The sequence below is a fragment of the Sturnira hondurensis genome, unplaced genomic scaffold, assembly GCF_014824575.4.
Source record: "Sturnira hondurensis isolate 20B ecotype Veracruz unplaced genomic scaffold, ASM1482457v3 Scaffold0015509, whole genome shotgun sequence".
Lineage (NCBI taxonomy): Eukaryota > Metazoa > Chordata > Mammalia > Chiroptera > Phyllostomidae > Sturnira > Sturnira hondurensis.
Genome location: NW_028088140.1, coordinates 9,340,448 through 9,364,367, shown reverse-complemented (window position 1 = coordinate 9,364,367; position 23,920 = coordinate 9,340,448). Strand labels below are relative to the sequence as shown.

Genomic DNA, 23,920 nt, shown 5'->3' with positions numbered 1-23,920 from the left:
CATTGCTCAGCAGTTGACTTCTGACGACTCAGCCCCTTGGGAAACTCATAGCTTCTCTCCCTGGAACCAGAAGGTGTCCCGACATTTTCTACCATGTCCATGTCCACTTTCTCCATCTGATCCTTGCTCTGGCCCTTCCCATATAGCTAGCAGGTGAATTGCAAGATTAGGTATCAGGTATTATGGTAAGTACTTACCATGGATCTGTGCTCATAGGAATCCTATGGATAGGGGCATTTCACTGATGAGGAAGTTGCCCAACATCACACACATTTTAGAGGCTTTGAGCGGGCAACTGCTTTGCCCCACTGCTTCTGTATGAATGCTGTGTGGCCCGGAAGCCCTGATGGGGAGCCTGCTACCTGCCACTCCGCTGCCCTGGCCTTTAGTTTGAAGCACCTGTGGAGCACCCCTCCCATCTCCCCTTCTGACAGCTGAGTTTTCCCTTCTTCTCTGACTGGGGTTCTCTTTCTTGGAAACTGGACTTGGTTCAGATTGGTCTGGTATGGACTGGCCCCTGCCTGCTTCTGCCTTCTTCCTTTCCCTGAGATGGCTTGAGACCATTCCCAGGCTGGTCCTAGCTGTAGGAGAAGGGCTGTGGGATGGAAGGCGATATGTAAATGTAAGGCGATGATTATTTATTTGACAGGGACAGCTGCCTGTGGTGAAGAATGTAATCTAGTAATCCTTTTGTGAAAATTGGATCCTAGGCTCAGCACACTGCCTGAAACAGCAAGAGGCCACCCCCCCCCCCAGCCCCCCGTCCTCCACCCTGTCCCTCACCCCGTCATGCTGGCTTCCCAGCATCCTGCTACCCCTGCACTTACGTGCCCTGTAGCATGTACATGTGTGGTGTACACACGACACACACCCTCTTTCTTTTGCCTTTTTGGCTTGTTGTTAACATCTTATATAACCATAGTACAACTGTCAAAGCTAAGAAGTTAACATTGACATAATGTTATTAACCACACTGTAGACTTTATATGGATTTTTTCACTAATGTCCCTTTTCTACTCTAATATCCTACATTGCATTTAGTTATCAAAACTCTTTAGGTTCCTCCAACCTGTGGTAGATCCTTAGCTTTTTCTTGTCTTTCATAATCTTGGCAGTATTAACAAATACTAATCAGTCACTTTGTAGAATGCCTCTCACTTTAGGTTTGGCCAGTGTTTTCTCATGGTGAGACTGACATTATGCATCTTTGGCAAGAATACCACAGATGTGATGTCACCTCCTTCTCAGTACCCCTTCTCAAGGGGTACAAGTCAGTATGTCTTTTTGGGGAGAATTTTATGGCTTTATTAACACACATACAATGTGTGCACAAGCTAGCTATTCATTTTCTTTGCTATGCAAAAGCCTGGCATTGGGATTGGTGACTCTGATGGCCAGCTGGGCAGCTCTGCCACAGTGGCTTTGCAGTTCTTCGAGTAGACTTTGTGAGCGATCTCAGCACAGTGAAATCTGTTCCATATCAGCAGCACCTTGACTTGAGGCGCCTAGACTTTGTGGACTAGGAACTTCGGAAAGCCACGGGGCAGGCAGCATGTGCTTTGTTTTCCTGTTGTTCCCATGACCAGTGTTGGGCATCAAGATCTGGCCCTCGAGGCGTCTGGTCTTCCTGTTGTCAGTGCCTCTGCGTTTCTGCTGGTTGTGCTTCATTTGGATGTATTGGTTTGCCTGGTACCAGAGGGGCTTCTTGGTCCTCTTTTTGATGATCTTGGGCTTCATGAGGGGTCTGAAGGTGGCCGTGGAGCTGAGTAGGAGATGGCTGCCACCTCCAGAGGCAGCTCCGAGGATAGGAGCTACCTGTCTCATTGCCAGTGATGTTAAACTTGCTCACTTGGAGAAGGTGATGTTGGCCAAGTATCTTCTCTATAAAATTATTTTTCTTTTGATAATTAATAAATGTTTTGTGGGAAGATACTTTGAGACTCTATAAATATCCTGTTTCTTCTTAAACTTTTATGCATCAGTTTTAGCATCCATCAGTGGTTCTTGCCTTCAACAGTTATTATTGTTGTATTTGCCTAATGGTGATCTTCTGTTTCCCTCATAAGCTCTACCTTTATTAATTGGAATTCTTCTGGTAGGAAGAGCTGGCCCTTCTCCTGCATTTATTTATTCAATTAGTTATTTTTATCATTTTAGACTCAGGAGTATTTATATATTATAAAATATGTAACCCTGGTGGATGTGGCTCAATGGATTGAGCACTGGTCTGCGAACTGGAAGGTTGCAGGTTCGATTCCTGGTCAGGGCACATGCCTGTGTTGCAGGCCGGGTCCTTGGTTGGGTGTGTGTGAGAGGCAAGCAATTGATCTTGCATATGTTTCTCTCCCTCTCTTTCAAAAGAAATGTGTAATATACAGTAAAATGAATGGATATATATTTTATAATATATATGATGGATAGTTACTCTATTTTATGGGTCATAGTTATAATTCAGTACCACAGTTGTTTTATTGTTCATATTGTTCCACCTTGATCATTGGAAGCTCTTTCAGATTGCCTCCTGTGCCCTTTTAACATGACTTCTTTTTTTTTTTAACACTTCCACCACAAGATACTCCAGACCTATGTCATAGTTTTTTCTGTTACAGCCCTGGAATCAATCACTTCTCTAACTCTCATAACTCTCTCACTTCTCATAACTCTCTAAGGAGTCTTGGTTCCATTGCTGGAGGATGGTGTTTAGAAACCAAGATCTAGGCACTGGGTATGTTCATTGCTACTGAAGTTTTCTTTCTTCCAGATCCTTGCAAAGAACACAGCTAGGAAATCCATGTATGCCAACTCATACACACACACATATCTGTCTTTACCTATATTTATATTTAAAAAATCATGAGTTTGTACTGCTTTTCATTTGCTTTTAATATGGCAGTTGGGGGGCTGGAGGGAACCTGGGAGCTCAAATTCTCCCTTCATAGATGATTGAGTCACTGAGAAGTTCGGCATTCTGGCTGAGGTGACCTGGCCAGTCAGTGGTGGATTTGGGGCTGGAACTTAAGACTCTGGGAGCTTAGGGTTATGCCTTCCCACTGTGACAGGCATCTCTGACTCCAAGGTTATCTTTTGGGTATACTGGATTGAATAGTGTCTTTTCCCTCCCCTAAATTTGTATCTACTCCGAACCTGTGAATGTGACCTTACTTGGAAATAGGGTCTTTGCAGATGTAATTAAATTAAAGTGAGATCATATTGGATTAGTTTGTGCCCTAATCTGATGACTGATATCCTTACTAGAGGGAAATTTGGACACAGAAACACATAAGAAGTAACGCATAAGAAACATAAGAGAGAGATTGGAGTGATTTCTCCTATAAACCAAGGAACATCAGGATTGCTAGTGCCCACCACAAGTGAGGAAGAGGCAAGGCAGCTTTCTTCCCTAGAGCCTTAAGAAGGGTCACGGCCCCGGTAATGCCTTGATTTCAGAATTTTATCCTCCAGAATATGAGACAATGAACTTCTCTTGTGTTAAGCCATGTTCTTTGTGGTACTTTGTTATGACAGCTTCAGGAGAGTCATGCAGTGAAGTTTGACTCCACTTTCCCTTTTCTCCACAGATGTGAACAGCTCCTGCCAGGGTTCTCCTTAGTTGGTCCTTCTCTCTCACTGTTAGCCCTAGGCTGGGGCTGTGCCCATGGAGGTAAAAGTGGAGGTCTCAAGAGCATGTTAGCCATATTCAGGATGCTGCTTAAGTGAAGTCTGTGTTTTGGCCAAATTGAGACCATTGGATTTGAACAGTATCCAGTGATGATACTTGTCTTTTTTCCCTTTTCCCCAAAACCTTTAGGTTACAAGGATGATACGATTGCCTAATTACATTTCTTAGCATTTAGTTTGACTTCAAGTTTGTCTTCTTTTGCTTCCTTATGTAGCTCAAGGTTGCCTCCTAGAAAATACACATCAAATTCATCCTGAAGGCTCCTTGACTCCCCTGCCCCACGTGGCCACGGTGAATGTCCAGCAGCCCTGGACATCCTTGGTGGATGGTGTGTGTGTTCACTGCTTGGACAGTCAGGTCGAGACCATACCTATCCCATGCTCAACACCCACAATCTCTTATTCCTGTCTAGATGATTGAGATCACATACATCTTTCATCACTGGCTTAAGGGTCTCCTCTGTTGTGTTTTTCTTACCTGTGTCAGTCCTTGCCCTGTGTTCTTCATCTGGCGGTGCTCTCATTTGTGAAATTATCTTTGTATGTGAACTTGTTTTGACTCATTGACTTGACAGAATTTTTCCAGGGCAGGGGCCCTACTATACCTAGAAAGTACCCAACAAGGGTTTGTTACGGATTTTCTTCTTTATATATGAGAGAAGAGATATTCCCATCTCAATACATCTTGCTGGGTTTGGGCTGAAGATTCTAAACTACTCTCGGGGAAACTGAGTCCCAGGAAAGAAGAAGCAAGTCTATTATCACTGCATCCCAGTAGCACACACAGCAGGGTCAGGAAGGGTAGGGACCAGGTGTCTTTACCTTCCCCTTCGTCCTCTCTGCCAAGATTATCCTGTCCTCTCTTCATTTTTCTGTCCAGATGGCTGGGGGAGGCATGGCTGGCATCAGCCAAGGTGATGTATGACCACATGGGGCTTAGAGCAGAGAGGGCGAGGACCATTTGGGGTGTCAGGCTGGGAATCGGAAATTAAAGGCCTGGCGCTGTGGCTAGGAAAACCTCCCCTGGAACGATGTTCTGAAATCACCTGCGGTGGGTTTCATCAACATGAACATGGGGGAAGGAAGGGTTCTTGGCAGGCAGGAGAGACAGATGGGCTGCAGGCCCTGGGCCTGGCCCTGCGAGTGAGCAACAGGGCACTCAGGGCTTGGTGCTGAGTTTCCGTATCACGCTCCTGCTGGCATTGTTATGAGAAACTTTCTCATAACTTTGAAGTTGTGCCCAGGCAAGCCAGTTCCCCTCCTAGGTTTCAATCTCCTCATCTGTGAAATGAGCGGACTGGACCAGATGACTTTGAGGTCTCTAGGCCCTGACATAGCCTAGGTTTATAACTATGGTCACCTGGAGAGTGGTGATGGGGTTGTGGCTGATGGCAGAGGGGCAGACAGGGCCCAGGGTGCCCTACTGTTGGGGGAGGACAGCTTTCCCAGATGTCTCAGAGCCCCCGGGGAGCTGAGCTGGCACTGATGGCAGGGAGATGTCTTGGAGATAATAGTTTCTGAAAAGGCAGAAAAGAGGACTTTTCTTTCTCCATAGTCCTTTGACAGTCTGTTTGCCATTCCACCCTCCTATCCATCTTTCCTACAGGTATCCATTGAGCACCTGCTGTGTGCCAAGTACTTTGTTACTGCTAGGAACACAGTTGTGAAAAAGACAAAGTCATCGCCTTTATGGAGCCTAAGGTCCAACTGAGGAAGACAGGTGTTAGACAAACAATTGCAGAAATAATAAGTTACATTTGGAATAATTTTAAATGCCTCTGTGAGCTTCCTTTTTGATTTTGCTTTCCTGTTTCCTCCACTGTCTTCCTCCTTCTCCTTCCTTCTCCTGCTGTACTGCTTTGTCTCTGAGGCCTTCCTTCCTCTCCAATGCCAAGGCCTTCCTGAGATTCTGGGTCCTTTCAGGCCAGAAACTCAAAAAGCCCTGGGTCTTGACCTTTGTCTTATGGGTTTGGAGAATTCTCCAGGGGAGCGGAGTGGCCTGTCCTTCCTGCCCCATGGCCTATGAGAGGCTAGTAGATTGTAAGCTTTGGAATCAGACTTCTCTGGGTTTGTATTTAGACTGTGATCCTTACCAGCTTACCCTATTTACTTACTTTCTCTGAGTCTTAGTTTTCTCCTCTGGAAAATGGGTTTAACTATACTTACATTGCAGTTTTTTGGTTTTTTTTTTTTTTTTGGTCAAATGGGAAAAAGTAAGTGAAAGTACTTTGGTGATGCCTTGAATATAGTAGGTACTTGATTAAGCCTAACTTTCTCACCTCCCTCTGGGTTCGTGGCCAGATATTTCTGAGTCCAGGTTGGAGACAGAGGAGCTCTGGCTCTCGGCACGGCATATTTCAGCTGAAGCAGGCAGCAGGAGGGTGGCAGCGCTCCCTGCTCTGGGACAAGGTGCAGCTAGGGAAGGCCAGGAGTCCACCAGGGCCTGGAGAGAATGACAAGTGTCCCATGAATCCCTAAAGTGAAGCATAGTGTGACAGCTGCCTGCTGCATCCTGTCGGATATTGGGGCCAGGGAGACCCTCACTGAGGGGTGTAGCGTGAGCCAGTGGGCCTGCTGCAGCCACCATCCTGGTAGTGTCTCCCTGAAGCAATGGGAAATGGCCCCTCCTCCTCTAGGCTTGCTTCTCCCCCACAAGCCCCCCACTCCTTGTCCTTTTCCAGAATCAGTAGGAGCCACCTGGGGTCTATTCTGCCCCTGTAGAGCACTTCTAGACCAGCGCTGCAATGCTGGGGAGTTTCATTTTGCACTGTCTGATGCAATAGTCACTAGTTACATGTGGCTATTGAGCATCTTAAATGTGGCTAGTACACCTGAGGAACAAAAATTTGATTTTTTTTCTTTTTAACTAATTACAATTTAAACTTAAATGGACACATGTTGCTAGTGGCTGCCATATTGGACAGTACTGGTCTACACCAACAGTTTTTTCTTTTAATTTTTAAAAAATATTTTATTTATTTATTTTTAGAGAGAAGAGAAGGGAGGGAGAAACATATCAATTGGCTGCCTCTTGCACATCCCCAACTGGGGACCTGGCCCACAACCCAGGCATGTGCCCTGACTGGGAATCAAACCAGTGACCTTTTGATTCACAAGCTGGTGCCCAATTCACTGAGCCACACTGGCCAGGACTGCACCAAAGAATTTTTTGTTTTTAGTATAAAGTTTTTAAAAATATATTTTGTTGATTATGCCATTACAGTTTTCCTATTCCCCGCTTCATTCCCCTCCACCCTGCACACCCCCTCCCACCCACATTCCCTCCCTTTAGTTCATGTCCATGTGTCATAAGTTCTTTAGCTTCGACATTTCCCATACTACTCTTGCCCTCCCCCTATTTTCTCCCCACTGTCTATGCTACTTATTCTCTGTACCTTCTTCCCCCTTCTCCTCCCACTCCCCTGCTGCTAACCCTCCATGTGATCTTCATTTCTATGGTTCCGCTCCTGATCTAGCTGTCCTCCGAGTTTTCTTTTGCTTCAGGTGTGGTTGTTAATAACTGTGAGTTTGCTGTCCTTTCATTGTTCATATTTTTTTATCTTATTTTTCTTAGATAAATCCCTTTAACATTTTATATAGTAAGGGCTTGGTGATGATGAACTCCTTGAACTTGACCTAATCTGAGAAGCACTTTATCTGCCCTTCCATTCTAAATGAAAGCTTTGCTGGATAGAGCAGTCTTGGATGTAGGTCCTTGCCTTTCATGACTTGGAATACTTCTTTCCAGCCCCTTCTTGCCTGTAAGGTCTCTTTTGAGAAATCAGCTGACAGTCTGATGGGAACTGCTTTGTAGGTGACTGTCCCCTTATCTCTTGCTGCTTCTAGAATTCTCTCCTTCATTTTCATCTTGGGAAATGTAATTATGATGTGCCTTGGTGTGTTCCTTCTTGGGTCCATCTTCTTTGGGACTCTCTGAGCTTCCTGGACTTCCTGGAAGTCTATTTCCTTTGCCAGACTGGGGAAGTTCTCCTTTATTATTTGTTCAAATAAGTTTTCCATTTGTTGTTCTTCCTTTTCTCCTTCTGGTACCCCTATAATTTGGATATTGGAGCATTTAAAGATGTCCTGGAGGTTCCTAAGCTTCTCTTCATTTTTTTGAATTCTTGTTTCTTCATTCTTTTCTGTTTGGTTGTTTCTTTCTTCCTTCTGGTCTATTCCATTGATTTGAGTCCCAGGTTCCTTTCCATCACTATTGGTTCCTTGTGCACTTCCTTTCATTTCACTTAGTGTAACCTTCATTTGTTCATCTAATTTGCAACCAAAATCAACCAGTTCTGTGAGCACCCTGATCACCAGTTTTTTGAACTGGGTATCTAATAGGTTGGCTATCTCTTGGTTGCTTAGAAGTATTGGCTCTGGGGCTTTAATTTGTTCTTCCCTTTGAGCCTCTTTTTTTTTTGGTCTGGTTGCACCTGTTACATATGAAGGGCGGAGCCTTAGGTGTTCACCAGGGCAGGGTAACCCCAGTCACTGGGTTGTGACACTATGTGGGGGTGGGGTCAGAGAGGGAACAGTGGCACTTGCTCTTCTCTCTCTTGGGTTTCAGTCCCCTCTAGGTACTTTTAGGCTTTATTTCCTGTTGCTGGGGCCCCGGGTTGCACAGTCTGTCTTGCTGTCTGTTTTTGCGTAGTTTATCTGTGCACGAATGTGTGACCGTGGTCAGTCTCATGCTGCCTGCACTCCAGGGTCTGGCTGCCACTGCCTTTTCCTGCTGTGATCCCTCTCTACCGGCCTCTAACCGCACCTCTGTTACTGGTCTGGTTGAATGGTTGTCAGACTTCCGTACAGTTCAGTTTTCTTTCTGTTCTGGTGTTTTGTTTCTAAATCTTTGTTGTCCTTAATTTTGGTTGTGCGAGGAGGCACAGTGTTTCCACTTACACCTCCATCTTGGCCGGAAGTAGTATAAAATTTTTATATTTAGAATTAGCCAACTGGACTCACTTTAGATGATCCCAATTTTGTTGGCAACATCCAAAGTTTCATAGTCTGGAGCCAGTCAAACATATGCCTTCTTCTTCCCATCAGGCCCGATCAGGGTGTGGACATTGGCCACATCAATGTCCTAGAACTTCTTCACAACCTGTTTGATCTGGTGCTTGTTGGCCTTGACATCCACAGTGAACACAAGTGTATTGTGGTCTTCTATCTTCTTCATGGCTGACTCAGTAGTCCGAGGGAACTTGATGATGGTGTAGTGGTCAAGCTTGTTTCTCCTGGGGGTGCTCTTGTGAGGGTATTTAGGCTGCCTTCAGAGCCGCAGTGTCTTAGGCCTCCTGAAGGTGGGTGATGTGCAGGTCTTCTTCTTTTCATGGCTGTGAACTCCTTTTAGCACTGCTTTCATTGCTTTCAAAGCCTTTTCCTTGGCTTCGGCTTTGGGAGGGACAGGGGCTTCCTTCTTCGCTTTGAGCCCAGAGGGGCTCAAAGGTTTGTGAAAAGGCCCAGAGGTTTTTACTTGCAGCATTGTCACATACTGCTGAGTCATCTTTGGTATGAGGGGTGTTATGAGTAATTTGCTCTTGGTAAGGAATCACTGAACTGTGTGAATGGTTTACATATATTGGGGGTATGGTTTGTCAGATACTTGGGAGTCTGGTCTGGGCATGTTTGGAAATTGAATGTAGGGTCTGGATAGGAGAGTATGAGGGGAGAAGCCTTGAGGGCCTCATTTATCTGGAGACACTGTAGAACCAGAGAAGGTATTTTGAGCAGCCATTCTCGGCAGAAAGGGATGAAGGGAATACATTTCATGAGTCAATTTTATAGGAGCTGGAGGAGGTGTAAGAGACTCTCTAGCCTAGTGTGCTAATTTTATAGATGAAGAAACTGGGGCCCATAACCATCATTACCTATTATGGACCAGGATCTGGTTCTTCCATGTCTACGAGCTACCCTGTAAAAGCAGATATTATCATCCTCATTCAGTAGACAAGGCAACCAGAAATCAGTCATGAAGCTTTTTATTGGAACCAAGGTTGATCCCAAGTCTGTCAAGAGTCACAAACTTCATCTGTGACAGAACCCATGTCCACTGACCATCAGGCCAAGACGCCTCACTACAGATTTCGGCCTTGCCTTCCCCCACGTTGGGCTTCTTCCTCTGGCACCCATGGCCTGTGAGAGGTCGCTGTTGGTCCGGGCTCAGGTCCCCAGTGGAGGGGTGTGGAATGTTTGCATGGGGCATGGCTGTGGCAGTGTGGGACTGCCTTCTGTAGGGCCTGGAACCAAAGGCCTGCATCCACACCACTGAGTGGCCCTGCTATTTGTGGAATCCAGACACCTGCCCACTTGATGACCAGGAGGGGCACGGAGCAAGGTCAGAGAGGAGCTGAAGGCTCATGTTCTAGTTCTGAAAGTGAAGCGTGCAGAGGAGATCTGTACCTCTCCCTCCTCTCCAGCTCTGGCTGGGATTCTGCCCAGGTGGAGGAGGGGCCTTCCCTCTATCCAGCTGTTGTCCACCTCCCTCCCCTCAGGGCTGCAGCTGTTCAGCTCCATCACTTTCATCCAAGGCTGGGTAGAAAGAGGGGGATGAGGGATAAGGGGGCCTCTTGGGTGTGTTGGCCAGGTGACTTTGGTTTCTGCCTCTAAGAGGTGTCTCCCATTGCTGAGGGAGAGGGCTCAGGATGGTGTCTGTCCCAGCTCCTGGGTGGTAGGGTGTGGGACTCTCAGCATTAGTTCCTCCAGGAGGGCCACTCTTTTATGGAAAAGAATAGGAATAGTTAAATCCTTCATCTCTTGGGACTCAAACTGTCCTAACTCTCCTCCTTTGTTTGGCACTTCTTAGCTTTGCTGTAATTTTCATGCATGCATGAGTAAGTGGCCTTTCCCAATCTCTAGGATAGGGAGATGGGCACAGTCTGACAGGAAGGGGATGGGGTCCTTGTTCCTTCCGGCCTGATCGTTGACATTCTTGAGACTTAGTGCTTGGGGTTCAGACTTGGGGTGTACCTCGTGTGAGCCATCAAATGACAACTGTGTCTGTCCTGCAAGTCTGGGCAGGAGGCATAGAGATGTTAGTCCTGGCATCAGCATTGCCTGCAGCCAAACGTGTGCCTGGCTCTGTTGTCTGTCACTCTGTCTCTCTCTGTGTCTTCAGAAATCTACCTGAGGCCCCAAAGACTCTGCTACCCTACCTTCTCCAGGAACTAAAGGGAGAGGTAAAAAGAGGAATTAGTACTCTTTCTTGGACAGACCTCAATTTGCCAGCCTCCAGAATGGGGAGAAGCACTGCCACTCTGTTTCAGTCCAATATGTAACAGCATCACAGCATAAAAATTGATCTTAGGTTTTTTTGAAAAAGAGGCTGTAGAAAGAGTCACTTGGTTTGTTTTTATTTCTTAGCATCATCCAGTCCCAGCACATGACTGAATGGGTGTTAGCCAAGTAGTATACATTAGTGATCCCAGACTGGCTTTGAGTAAGAGACATCTGAGGAGCTTTTTAATAATTCAGACTCCTAGGCCCCCAGCCCAGATCTTCTGAGTCTGAAATTCTGGGAGTGGGGCAGGAAGCTGTATTGGGAAAAGCTTTCCAGATGATTTCAGTGCAAAGTTAGGTGTGGGGAGGTCCAACTCATCTACTTTTGAAGAGAAATATGGTGAGCAAATACTTGTGTTTTCTTCTGAGGCATGCCTGACTTTGAAGAGCATCTGTTCGTGCATTCATTCATTGATATAGTCATTTAGGCAGCTGACATTGAGTGTCTGGTGTGCCAGGTGCAGCTCTAGGCAGAGGACTGCAGGGAGAATTTGGTGGAGTGTTCTACCCTTGGGGAGTGCATAGCCTGTGGGGGAGACAAGAACACCAACAATTATAGTAAAATTTGAAAGGCGGGGTGTTAGAGATACCCACAGAGGACTACTACCTTTGGCATCAGTTCCTCTGCCAGTGTTATGGACTTATTTACACTTTTTATGTATATTTGAATGGGAAGGGACCTTAGCAAGTATTTCAGTCACCCCTTGTTCTTACACAGGGAACAGCTGGTGCCTAGAGAGACTAAGGCCACCCAGTGAGCTATCTTTTGTTGATGCTGAGGAAGGGGCTGGGGTAAGGAGGGTTTACTTCTGGAAAAACTGTATCAAGAGATCCCACATGGAGCATGGTATATCTGGGCTCTGGGGGTGCACACAGACAGAGCTTCAGTCACATGACTGAGGGTGACTCTCAGATTTGTAGATGTCTTGTCTGCAGTATTATGATAACATACCCACTTTGCTGCAGCTTGTTAGGATTGGGGATATTATATGCTTGGTCCATGCTAACTGCTCAGTTGATGCTTGTTTTTCTTCATCATTTAATTTGATCTTTTAAGTGAGGACAGCATGTTTTTTTGGTCCCAGTTTCTGAGCTTTCCTTCCAGCTGGGGGGTTGCCTTATTTCCCACTTAAGGGCTGATTTCAGGGTGCCAAGTTTCAGGCACTGCAGGAGAACATTCGCTACCCCTTCCTTACACTGGGCCTGGCCTGGCCTTGGGAAGTCCAGCCCACTCTGGAGCCTTTTAACTCAATACTCCCTGCACAGCCCCATTCAAATCACTGGAGCACTCTGTCTTATTTCTTAGTCAGGTTCCTTCATCCAAGCCTCTGTCCTTCCGCTCGCTCCACATTAAACTCCTGTCAACATTTTTTCCCAATGAAGTTCTTCCTCCCCCGGCACAGTCCCCAGTCTCCAGCTGGCTTCTCTAGCCAGGGACACAATTGGATTGCAATTGTGAGCATTTCCTGGAGATCAGGTCCCTGGAGAGCTATAACAGTCCAGGAGTGTTTCTGGCCACCTATTCCTGTGGTTAGTGGAGGCCGTGTGGCCAGCACACACTCACACCCACAGAGCTGGGGAGCACGCATGCGTGCCCGCAACTTTCAGGGAGCTCCAGCCTTAGTATTGCATTACCTATGTCACTAGTTTCTGGCTGCCAGTTTAAATTTCTTAAACGGATTTTCTGATTACAGGCCCTGGAGGGGTCCCTCCCCCCGGGCCCCCCCACTGTACGTAATTGGGCACAGAGCCCTTGTGGGGTGGATTTGGGTAATGGCTAGGCTGCATTCCTCCCATTCTTTTCTCACAGGAAAAAGTGCCTGGAAATAACCCTCTGTGGGGATTGCTTACAGGAGGAGGGGCTGGCTTCAGCCACTGGCCTTCACATTTGGTCCCTCTTGGCCCTCTCCAGCCTTTCCCTACCATTTCCCCTTGAGGCAGATGCCACTAGCTGGGCAGGCACCGGGGTTGCAAGTGCTCTTTAGTGGGTTTAAGGACCTGACCAGCTGGGCCACCTGCTTCTCACCCTTGCTTGTTTGGATTATGGCCCCATTCCTTGGGACTTCCTCCATAACCACAAATAGTGAACAGAATAGGGCAGCAATACATGAAATTTCCCTCCCTTCCTCCTTTTGTCCTTCCCTTTTCCTTTATTTTTTATTTAAATAAAAGCGATGTTTGGAATTGAAAAGTAGACGACCAACGATCAAGTGTAAGTGGATTTACCTGCAAATGGGATGCCCTGCTGGGTTTGGGTGTGAGTCATAGCAGGGAATCTCTCCCTGGGGAGTCGGATCTGATCAGAAAGTGTATGTAAGGAAGTTTCTCTTTCTGTTTTCCAAGGCACCAGCTCTCTCTCACAGTTTACAAAAAGGCAGCTGCCACCTAATGTCCCTCAGCACCTGGCCATCAGGATGCTACTGTGGGGTCAGGTCTTCTGGTTGTCCATGTGGCCTGCTCAACTCCTCCCTTGCCTGCCTGACCTCTGCTGCAGCATTTGGCCTGGTGGCCATGGTGGCCCTTTCTTTTTTAGAATGTGCTTTGTTGGTTATCCTGTCTTTTGACAATCCTGCCTCCCTTGGTGAGCAACCTCTTCCATGGACCTGGCTCCTAAGTCTCCACAACGGACACAATGAGACATGAACTGAAAGATAGGGCTCCTGGTGTGGCAGCCTCCAGCCTGGAGGCCCCCAAGAGCCTCCTCCTTATTTCGTACGCATCAGAAGATAGTGACTCTGAGACCATCACACTGAGAGACAGAGCAGCAGAGGGCCACACATGGGAAGGGTGGGTTGTGGGCGATGTCTCTTCAGTGAGGAGGGCTCAACTTCCTTTTGTAGGGTGTGCATGTGGGAGTGGTGGTGTGGTGGCAGGGTGTGCCTTCTTTGAAGCCCCCCCCAACTCAGCCAGACTGATTTGTGACAAAACCTTTACCCTGTGCCTACCCCCACCATGGGACTCCAAGAAGGCTCTGATGAAGGAGACATTTCCTGCCTACTACTCATCATCATCTGGTTTGGGGTTGTGCTTGCTATTATAGGGTCAGGAGTGGCTGAGCATTCAAAAAAAATACTCATTGTATAAATAATTTTGTACAACAAGAGTGCAAATCAAAGGAATAGGGGAAAAAAGATGCCTCACAAACCTGCCAGCACGACAAATCAACTTGCCATTTTCTATGATGTCTTCAGTCTGTATTTACTTGCAAACATAATGTTCACATGGTTATTGTCATAATGTAGATAAAATTTTGCATTCTATTTGCTTTTTTTAATATTCTACCATGTAATAATCACAATTAGACATTTAAATGTCTACACAGTAAACGGGACTTATCCATTTTCCCATTGTTGAACATTTAGCTTGTTCACTCTTTTTAAACTTACCTTACAGGTACTGCATTAATATACACTAATACATTATATTAGTAATATATGTGTGGATATATTAGTGATGTGTATGTATGTGTATGTGTCTTTCTTTTTCTCTCATTTTTTCTTTCTCCTCCATTTGTATTATTTTCTTAGGATGAAATAAGAAGCCAGACATCCATCCTAGAGTATGGGAGATCTCATTCTGGGTTGTGAAATACCAGCCAGAAGTCAGGTGCCAGAGAACAGCCACAGGAGTAGGTCAGATCCTGGTATAAGTCTGTCCTTACCAACTACCTGGGAATGAGTTAGGCTGCAGAGTCTGTGTTTTGAAAGCTGGTAACCTACGCACTGGCTGGGTAGCTCAGTTGCTAGAGCATCCTCTCCATATATACTAAGGTTGCAGGTTCAATCCTTGGTCAGGGCACAAATAAGAATCGGCCAATGAATGCATAAATAAGTGGAACAACAAATCGATGTTTCTCTCTCTCACCCTTCTTTCCTCCCTCCCTCTCTCTCTCAAATAAATAATTTTTTTAAAAGGTTGACTTTACATTTTTGCTGTGGCTCAGGCTCTGAAAGCTGGGTATGTAGATTTTGACTGAATGGTTTAATTCATTCGTGATTTCCCTAGGTGCACTTCCCCATCTGACCTCATTCAAAATAAGAAAAATAGATCTGGCTCTCATCCTTAGGGATGTTATGGTCTGAAATGACCACACCTGTTGAATTACATTCAACCAGACTTTGTGTAAAGCTGTAAACTCAGGTGAGTGAAATGAGTCAGGGCCTGTGACAGATCAAAGCCATGTGCCCCCTCTGAGGGCCTACCTGCTATTTGGGTTCAACTGATTGTTGCCACACCAAAATGTGAGCCTGGTATTGCTTGATCTTCCATTTTTTGAGGGAAGCTTGAATACTTGATTTTGGGGTAAAATATTCTGTTTTTAAATGTTGGTGACTAATTTTAAAAAGTTTAAAATATGGTGGAGACTAAACAAAGCATATCTGTGTTTAGGGTGCCCAGTCTGTGGCCCTTGCTTTTTGTATCATGGGTAAATTGATATGCTGGGCATTTGGGGGTGTAGAAGGAACATAGAACTGTAAAGGTAACAAAAATCATGGAGAGAGAAATGACTTGCACACAGAACCACAACCTGAAGCATTATGTGATGGGTGACGTGAGTGAGACAGAGGGCAAGATGCCGTGGAAATGCTCAGGTGGGGATAGGTGATTCTGTTCTGAGGATTTAGGAAGGCATCACGAGAAGGCCACTCCTGCGGTTAGAACTGACTGAGACATTGTGAAGTACTTTGTCTTTGTATACCCTTTCAGGCAGTGATGAGACTGGGTGTCTGTGTCTGTCTGTCTCAAGCAAGAGACCAATCTTCATTTTCTAGTTCCTCTGGCAAGTGCTTTGAGAGGAGCTAGGCTTCTGATGAGAAAGGGCTTGAAGCATGGAGTTGGAACTGGGGAAATTGGTTAGTTGGGTGCTGAGTGAATGGCCTTTACTCCATTTTCCCATCTGTGCAGTGAGGAAAATTGTCCCCCATGAGCACTTAGGAGTATTTATTGTAGGCACATTGGAGGCAGAGTTGCCAAGGCTCATCCTCCCCTTCATCTCTCCTCTGAGGGCTGTAGAGAAGATAAAGGTGTTCTGAACTCCTCAGGTAGGAGAAGGGGCTTGAAGACACCAGCACTGCTCCACGGTTTCCCCAGATGACAGCCGTGATGTATGAACCTAGAGATACTTAAGAAATATGACTTGCTAGGGAAATAAACACCCTGCATTATTTATTATTTACTAGGAAACAAAGCTTTCCTCACCTGGGAGGTTTCAGATCACTGACAATATCAGCTTCAATTTCCCTTTGTTAATAACATGTTGATGTCCTTCCCAGATTGTGTCAGGAGCATCAAGATGTTAGTCTGGGTGCGCCGTTGGCGTGTGAGGACTACACAAAGCGGAAGGGAATGGTATCGAAGAATCGAAACATGGTGCAGTGTCTGGGCCCAGATCTTTTTTTTAATAGTTCGTTTTTCATTATATATTTTTTTCATTGACATTTATCCCCCCAATATTCTCTTCTACCCCTAGCCACTGCCCTTCCCCCCACAATGGGCCCAGATCTTAAGAACAACAATAAAGAACAGAGGCCTTCTTGGTGCCGAACACTTACTCTGCCAGGGCTTTATTTACATTTTCTCAGGTAAAGTTCTCCAGGATTGGGGAGAGTGAGGGGCAGCAAGTGGGGAACCCCTTTGCTCAGGAGGAAAGGTGTTGATGGAGATGCCCATTGTCTTTTGATGGGGTAGACTCTTGGATTTTAGAATCAGGGTGAGATTTGGGCTTTGCTACTAAGGGTCTAGTGAAGTCCATGGGCCAACAGCATCCAGGAGGAAGTGGCAGTGGGTCAGCAGTGGGATGCTAGGCTGGTCTAGTTGGGAGGGCTTTCTGGAGGAGAAGGGCCTGGGCTGAGGGCCCCAGCTGAGGTGAAGTCTGGCTGACTTGAAGGCCACCCCATTTTGACCTTGTGTAACTACATTACTGGTAAGGACAATAATGTAATACCCTTGCAGTACTGAGTATGAATTCTCCCCACTGAGCTTTGCAGCAAGCAGGCGAAGGTGTGGAAAGCAGATTTTATTGTTTTCACTTAATTCACATAAGTGTGGTTTAATTTAAGAACTGGAATTTTGAAGGTTGGCAAATCTGGGTTTAAGCATAGCCTTCTGAACTTGATTAGTCCACTTAACCTCTGGACCCCAGTTTCTCTATCTGGAATATGGTGGGGGACTAATACTACATAGAACGTTCTGTAAGGGATAAAACCTGAAATTGTCGTTGGCACATAGTAGACACTTGCATCACTAATAGTAGCTGCTATTGTTAGTACAGACTAAGAAACAGGGGTCTAGAGAAGTTGCGTCTTGCACAAAGTCGCAAAGCTGGTAAAGGAAACAGCCAGGCCTTGAACCAAGGACTCCTGACTTTTTATGGTGTTTGCCCTCCCTGATCAGGTGGATGCTTGTCAGACAGCAAAAAGGCAGGCCCCGCAGCCATCCAGGATGCATTTATGCCTGAATTGTAAGTTATGGGCTATGTCCCTGCATTAGGTATGATTATAGGGTGCTGACAGAGCAGTACACCCTGTTAAAAACGATTAGTGAAAACGTGCCAGGGCTTTTGTTCTCTGAGCAACTCCATTGTGTTTCTCTCCTCTTCCTCACCCCTCCCTTTATCTTCTAAAAAAAAGAAGAAGAAATGGAAAAGATGAAGGGCTGTCAGCACACAATCATAACACGGGCCCTAGGAGTTGGCGGCTTTTCAGTGTGCAGAGACTTCCCTCCCCTTTTTGCTTTCCTAAGTCTAATTAAGATCTGTGAGTCCCCCTAAAAGCAGGGAACTCTCTGCTTCCCTGTCTCTCATTGGCTCTTTCCCTTTAGTTCTGTTACCAGCCTCCTCTGTCCTGTGAATGCCTCATACAGGAACTATTCAAGTGGCCATCCAGTCCAGCTGCTGGCTGTGGGTGGGGCCACCTCTGTCTAACACTCCTCAGGTGCTGTCACACTCTGCCCCAGAACCTTCAGCCTACCTTTGCTACCCTGTTACTTTTCTCAAGTCCATCCTTCTAAGCATGGAATGCAAGGCTCTCCAGAATCTGACCTCAGCCTACCTTTGCTTTGCTATCTCCCACTGCTCTTTGTATAAAGCATATACATCCATTACTCCGGCCAACATAATATTTTCTGAACTGGTCTGGAAATTACCTGCCTTTGGTCATGTGCTTCCTTTTGCTTGAAAAGCCCTCACCCATGTGGAATCAGGCCCATTCTTCAGGGATTAGCAGAAGTGCCAACTCTTCTATAAACCACATCTTGTTTAAGAACATGCTCCTCTTTCACCTGGCACACAACAGATATGGAATTAATGTATAATTTGCTCAAGGATGCTCTGTTTGTCACTGTGTACATCTCTTCCAGGGCCTCCTCAGGGTTTTGCTGTCTGTCCCCATTCTCCCACAAGCTGTGGAGCATATTTACTCCTTAATTGCATATGATCTAACTTCTTAGGCATTTTTCTTTTTAAGTGTAAACTTGTCTTACTTTTGCCATTATTGTCTGTTCAGTTCATGAGTCCTAGAGGCTAAGGTGGCAGGACAGTGTAGTAGAAAGAGCACTAGACATGGAGTAGGAGCTGTGAGTTCTACTTCCAGTGCTGCCTCTGACCAACCATGGGTTGGGGCAAGTAAGGAGTTCTTCTCTTCTGGGCCTCAGTTTCCTATTTGTAGAGTAATGAGTTGTACTATGTAATGTCAAGGATTTGTGGATAGGATTTTTAAAAAGTTGTGTTGAGATATAATTCAGATACCATAAAATTCTCCAATTGTTATGGACTAAGTTCTGTGCCCCCTACCCCAAATTACATGTTGAAGACCTAAACCCTGTACTATTTGGAAATAGAGTCTTTAAAAAGGCAATTAAAGTTAAATAGAGTCATCATGGGGGCCCTAATCCAGTATAACTAGTCTTTTAAAAGGAGATTAGGACACAGATATACAGAAGAAGGCCATGTGAAGACACAGGGAGAAAAGAGCCATTTTTAAGCCCAGGAGAGAAGCCTCAGAATGAAATCAAACCTGCCAACACCTTGATCTTGGAGTTCTAGCCTCCAGAATCATGAGAAGATAAATTTCTGTTGTTAAGCCACCCAGTCTGTGGGATTTAGCTATGGCATTCCTAGAAGCCAACTAATATACTCATTTCATATACAACTTGGTAGTTTGCTATATTCACAGAGTTATATAACCATCAGCATAATCTGTTTTTTAACATTTTATTACTCCCCAAAGAAACCCTGCACCCAAAGAAACCCCGCACTCCTCATTTCCCCCCAATCCTCACTCCATCTCCAACTCTGGGCAACCACTCATCTGTGTTCTGTTTCTATGGACTTGTCTATTCTGGACATTTCTTATAAGTGGAATTACACAATATGGGGTCTTTTGTGACTGACTACTTTTGCTTAGTAGAATGTTTTCAATGTTCATCCATGTTGTATATGGAAATGCTTCATTCCTTTTTATTGCTGAACAATAATTCATTTTGTGGGCATGCCACCTTTGTTTATCCATTCACTTAATGGACATTTGGGTTATTTCAGTTTTGGGGGCTATTATGAGTCATGCTGCAATGCAGATTTGTGTACAAGTTTCTGTGTAGACATGTTATCATTTCTCTTGGTTGTTATATAACCAAGAGAGAAATTGCTGGGTCATATGATAACTCTATATTTAACTTTTTGAGTAACCACCAAACTTTTCCAAATGGCTGTACCATATTATGTTCTCATTAGCAATATATATAAAGGATTCCAGTTTATCCACACCTTTGTCAACACTTGTTATTATCTGTCTTTTTGTAGCCATCCTTGTGGAAATGAAATGGTATCTCATTGTGGTTTTACTTAGTATTTCTCTGATGAAGAATAATGTTGAGCATCTCTTTGTATATTTATTTGCCATTTATATATATTCTTTGGAGAAATATTAATATTCTTTGCCTACTTTAAAAGTTGAGTTATTGTCTTTTGGTTATTGAGTCGTAAGAGTTCTTTATATATTCTGGACATAAGCTCCTTATCAGATACATGCTCTGCAAATGTTTTCTCATATTTTATGGAATGTCTTTTCATTTTTTGGTGGTATTATTTATAGGATGAAAGTTTTCAATTTTAATGAAATATAAGCTATTTTTTGTATATTTTTGTGGCCATTAAGTGATTTCTTTCAAGTTAATTTTTATGTATGGTGTGAGGTATGGGTCCAACTTCAGTTTTTGTGTGTGGATATGTGCATGTCCAGCACCATTTATTGAAATGGATGGGATACTAAAGGTCCCTTGGAGCAGCCCACCATCTGAGGAGGAGGTACGGACAACTAGTGTGGAGTTTGGGTTGGGGAAAATGTTCTTGTGTTGCCTTTCCCTTTTCTCATGCAATAGCACCAACATGCAGCTCCCAGACCCTTTGACAGTCTTTTGCATTGAGATTATGTAATTCTGTGCCTGTTTAACTTGCTCTTCTCAACTTCCAGAATGGTGTTTTGTGTGTCTAGATGCTAAATAATTGATTCTGGTGATGGTGAAGGTCAGGACAAGAGCATGTGGGCTTCCATCATAGCAAGGGTGTTCCTGACTTGTGAGAACTGCTGGAACCAATAGCAGAGAAGTTATTAACTCACCTACCTGAAGAGGTATTTGATGCTCCAGAGTCCAGTTGATAGGGGCATTGCAGGCCCTTGATTGGGCTAGGGAGGAGATGATAGTGACAGCTGAGACCAGAAGTGATGGATGTTTGCAGAAAAAAGGTAAGAGGGCATTTTCAACATTTTGGCTCATTAAATCCAGTTCTGCTTTCAGGCCAAAGGAGAACCATTTCCTTTCCCCTCAGCATCTTTTCAACAGAGCTAAGAGGACCCTTGGGTAGGTTAGGTAGATTAAAGGATGTTTGTGAGAGAAGTTATAGTTATACCAGGTTCTACGCTACACGTTCCCCTTCTCTCTCGGGCTTTAAAGCACCACCTTCTCCACCATGAGAGCTGAGGCAGACGTGGAACCTCCTGGTAGTCTGCTGGGTAAGAGTGCTAGTGGGAAGGTAGTGGGGACCTCAGAGGACACAGATCTTCTACTTCTTCCCACTGTTGACAGGATGGGATTGGGAGGGTCTTGGTAGTCACTGCTAAATCTCTCAGGTAAGGTCCCAACTCTTCTGCAGGCTCATTCCCATCCTCTTCAGTGGTCCCTGGCTCCAGTCACTGCAGACCATGCTGTGCTTTTTTGTCCCCTTCACCTTTACATCTCTAGCACATGAAAACTGCTCATCTATGAGCCATTGTTGAATGCATGTATGAATGAATGGATGAATGAATGCTTTTCCACCTTGAGATCAACCTTTGACTTCATTCTTCATTGCCCTTTGGTTGCCTTCCAAAGCCTATCAACCATTTAAGGTCCAGCTTAAATATCTTGTCCATAAAACCTTACTACTCCTTGCCCCCGTAATTGAATATGATGTTTTTTTTCTTTTTTTAATCTTGTATTCACCGTGTTTTTACCTCTGTTTTGCCACTTCCCACATTCTGCCCTGAGATAAAATACTGTGTGGTGTTTAAATCTCAGAATTGAAGCACAGTGCATGAGACAGGGAACATACTTTTTTCATTTTGTATTTTACTGCTTTTCTCCTCCCTTCCACTCACCAAACCTAGCTGGTGTTTTACAGACATTTACCACTCAACAAAGTCTGCTTAATGACTGTGCCTAGGTTACTGATGGTTCCTGCTGGGTCTCTGACCCCCAGGGTAGTGTTCTGCTTACAGCTTTATGCTGCCTAGAGGATTTTCCTAGGTTTTGTGTCCTGGAGAAGAAAGTATCTGGGAAAGACAGATGTCAGTATGTGGTGTTCCCCATCCATTGTGTATAATTTACATATCTCTGTGCAGGGAATATCAATGCAAATGTATTACTAAGGTATTATACTTGATTCCTGGCAGGAAGAATTGGAGTAGATAACACATCAGTGGTAATTTCTTGCTCCGCCCTGGAGGATACAGAAAATCTCTGGTGTGAGTTGTTGCCTGTGGGTATTAGAGACTCACCTGCTATGTTAATGTGGTGGCTGGATTTCTTTTTGCAGTTGACTAGGCAGCTCTTCTCTGTTCTCTGCTTTTTGCAGTCCTCCCACACCCAAAGGCAGGCCAAGTAGGGTAAGAGGCTGCAGGCAGTGAGGGACCACTTATAATGCTGAGCTACAGAGGGCCTTTGGGGAAGACAGACTAGCAGGGAGGCTCAGACTCAGGTGCCTAGTCCCTAATGAAGGAAAGGGGACAGAGGAAGTGATGGTGACTCTCTGTACTGATACAGGCTTTCTGTTTCTGAGTGCCCGCCCTTCCTCCCTTCCTCTTTTCTTTCTCTCTTTCTCTTTCTTTAATCATCATTATTTTTTAAACAGATTTTATTTATTTATTTTTAGAGAGAGGGGAAAGGAGGGAGAAAGGGAGGGAGAAAAACATCCACGTGCAAGAGAAACATCAATTGGCTGCCTCTTGCACACCCCAACTGGGGACCTGGCCCACAACCCAAGCATGAGCTCTGACTGGGAATTGACATTGGTTTGCAGGCCAGCGCTCAATCCACTAAGCCACACCAGCCAGGGCCCGAATGCACTTTCGTATAGATTTTCACTTTTCAGTCTCACAGCATTCCTGAGGAATGTTTTTACCTCTTTTTTCAGACATAGAGTGTGCAGAGCAGAAAGGAAGGTGAGTTGTTCCTGAAGTTAGTAGCAGGGACAGGAGGGCAGTCACACTCTGAGGGATGTGGCACCGGTTAGGAAGCCAGCTATACCTTGCAAACAGTGGGCATTTGATGCATGTTTGTCCAGTGAATGAAGAGCAGGCACTCAAATAGTTGAGACGAAAGTTGATTTGCGTTTTCTGGATTTTACTCCCAAATCACTCCAATGTCTCTCACTATTTGACTCAGTCTCTTCTCTTTCCTTTAGGGCTAGCCACTGTCCCTGGCCCTTGCACATGCCCCAGCCTGAAGAATGACATCCATAGATTTTTGGATAAGGTGATGCAGAATGTTTATCCTGTGAGACAAAGTAGCAGGTCGGCAAATACTTAACTGTAAAACCCTCGTCCTTGGCTTGAGGCAGATATTGCTAAGTGAAAACAGCACTCTTTCTTTGCATCTCACTTAAGCTTTTTCTACATTTCTCTACCACTCCAGCTTACTACCACTGAAGGGCCACATGGCATTTGGGATGTCAAGTAAGCTTTGTCTTGGGTATAGTAGAAAGAGCATTTGTCTGAGGGTTGGAAGACCTAGTTTTGAACCCTGGCCTCTCCATTCTGCTTTGTGAAATTGGAATAATCCCTGGACATTTTGGAGACTTGAACTTAATGGTTTCTCAGGTCCCTTATAGTTCTAAAATACTAGGATTCTGTGGTTCTTTTCGTGGAGAGGGAGAGACTCATCATTGTGTGGCCTGGCCACAGAGGGGTAGGATTAACCTTCAGGGTCAGCGAGCTTACAGAGCTCAGGAAATGCCTCTCTGTGATCCGTATTTGGTCCAGAGACAGGTGGTTGGAGCCTGGGGAGGGGAAGTACACTCACAGTCCTGGGGCTGGGGGAAGGGAGGCCTAACTCAGCTGCCCTTGCTTCTGATGGAATGAAGGTCTTTAGATCCCAGAGCTCACTGCATTTAGATCTTAGCAAAGAAGCTGCACCCTGTGAGTTAACCATTCTAAGTCGAGTACTTGGCCACCCATCATCACTCACTCTCTTGGTGGGGGGTGAGGAGAGCTGTCAGTGGGGAGTTGACTGGCAATCAAGGTTTACTAACTTCTCAGTAAACTTTTATGAGATGCCAGTTCCTTGTGCAGATACTGCTCTTTGGACTTGCACTGTACCCTCCAGCAAATGATATCCTTTGAGTCATTATTCCCCCATGCTCTCTTGTTTGGTGCAAGTCCAAAATATTTGGTGTCAAGAAATATTTAAAGTGTCAGTGAGCCACTTAATTTGTCAC

General features: G+C 45.2%; 1 protein-coding gene and 1 pseudogene across 4 annotated transcripts in view; one reads left to right on the top strand and one right to left on the bottom strand.

Moving 5' to 3' along the window:
• The window catches only part of TSPAN9 (tetraspanin 9), a 208,858-nt gene that overhangs the window by 55,880 nt on the left and 129,058 nt on the right, over nt 1-23,920 (top strand). The window contains exon 2 of one of the 4 annotated variants that reach the window (XM_037064722.1): nt 22,889-22,959. The exons of 2 other annotated variants lie outside the window; for them this stretch is intronic. The gene's annotated coding sequence lies outside the window, so the exon portion shown is untranslated. Of the gene's footprint in view, nt 1-22,888; nt 22,998-23,920 lie in introns of all 4 variants that reach the window. One more of the 4 variants, XM_037064720.1, reaches the window with a different exon arrangement.
• Nucleotides 8,622-9,948, bottom strand: LOC118999958 (60S ribosomal protein L23a-like; annotated as a pseudogene).